The following is a 1641-nucleotide window of genomic DNA, read 5'->3' as shown; positions in this document are numbered from 1 at the left end:
ACACATGAGTTATTTCAAAGCCATAAAATACATCAATACATCAACACATCATTTTGTATGAAATTGTACCTGAAACTGTAGGAGCCATGACTTGGAAGGGCCTTTAGACTGTGGGTGCTCATTGAAATCTTCAGGATCAACCGTGGTGGCAACACCTGCAAAACGTTCCTCAAGATCCTCCAGCCACGTAGAAGGTACCACGCGGGGCCCGACAGCGTCTCCGGTGATAGGAAGACCAAGCAGCATCGCAACGTCCTGCAGGGTCAGTGCCATCTCCCCACAAGGGAGGTGGAACGTGTGTGTCTCAGGTCTCCATCTGTCAACAAGAGCTGAAAGTAGAGACCTGTCTAGCTTCACCAAAGCACTCTCAGCAAGACGAGCCACTGTGAGAAGACCTGCCTCGCTCAGCCTGCATCATACAGTGCTCAAATGTTAATACATTATATAACGAAATGTATAACGGATAAAAACAGAAAATATACGACATATCACCTGGGCACCCATCGTGGGTCTACAGCAACCAACTCTGCAGGTGGATGTGGACGCAGCACATTTAGTTTTTGGTGCTGAACCTTCGCAAGGAAGGACCGGTGACCCGAGTCTATTGTTGGGTCCAGCAACGCAGGAGTAACCCCGGCCATACCTACCACGTAAGATCAAAACAATACAATACAATCACACACATCTAAATATTTCTAATATTTCCTTATATTTCCTAAATAATTTATAAGATTTTCTAAGCATTAATAATAATTTCTAATATTTTGTAACATTTTAGAAATTTTCTAATATTATCTTGCAATTTTTAAGATTAATTAATTAGATTGCTAATGTACTATATCAACGCTAATCACTACAATTAACTACACCTAAATGTACCACTAATTAGTCCTAATAATAATTAAAATGATTGCTAATCTACTGTTTCAACAAAATAGTTTCTATAATTTCTTATAATTTTCTAACATTCTCTACAATTTTCTAACATTCTCTACAATTTTCTATAATTTTCTAACATTTTCTACAATTTTCTAACATTTTCTACAATTTTCAAATATTATCTTGCATTTTCTAATACTTCTCTAACAATTTTCTAGTATTTTCTAATACTAAATCTAACACTTAATGTATTATATCAACGCTAATCAATATAAGTAAATGCACATAAATGTACCACTAATCACTCCTAACAATAAATGAACTGTAGGTAATCTACTGTTTCAAAAAAATAATTACAACATAATCTATTTATAAAATATGGAAAATTTTAGTTACCTAAAGTCGCCGGCTTGAAAATCCGACAGGGCTTCGCCGCTTTGCCTCTCCCTCACCCCTCCTCTCCCTCCCTCCCTCTCTTTTCTTTTTTCTGGATATTTAGCAAGGCAAATGAGGGGGAGGGGCAACCAACACCCTTATATAGGGGTGGGGGGGCCGGCCGCCCCCCAGTCGGGCGGCCTGGAAGGCCGGCCGCCCGGCTGCCGGGCGGCCGGTTCCCAGGGACCTGTCCACAATTTTGTTTCCTCTTTTTTTTGTAGATTAGCCCCTGCCAGGCGGCCAGGTCCCGGCCGCCCGGCAGCGGGGCGGCTGGGGTATATTTCTGTAAATTTCCAACTCGAAAATATATTTTTTGTAAAAAACAGA

General features: G+C 40.5%; 1 long non-coding RNA gene across 1 annotated transcript; it reads right to left on the bottom strand.

The window, feature by feature from the left end:
* Positions 1 to 350: 350 nt before the first annotated feature.
* LOC120648575 lies at positions 351 to 1402 on the bottom strand. The gene is made up of 3 exons (XR_005664997.1): positions 1276 to 1402; positions 493 to 643; positions 351 to 409 (listed from the first exon to the last, which is right to left on the bottom strand). It is a non-coding gene; the product is annotated as an uncharacterized LOC120648575 (long non-coding RNA).
* Positions 1403 to 1641: the final 239 nt, after the last annotated feature.

The sequence above is a fragment of the Panicum virgatum genome, chromosome 9K (assembly GCF_016808335.1).
Source record: "Panicum virgatum strain AP13 chromosome 9K, P.virgatum_v5, whole genome shotgun sequence".
Classification (NCBI taxonomy): domain Eukaryota; kingdom Viridiplantae; phylum Streptophyta; class Magnoliopsida; order Poales; family Poaceae; genus Panicum; species Panicum virgatum.
The sequence above is the reverse complement of the archived record's forward strand: the minus strand, read 5'-3'. Positions and strand labels throughout refer to the sequence as shown.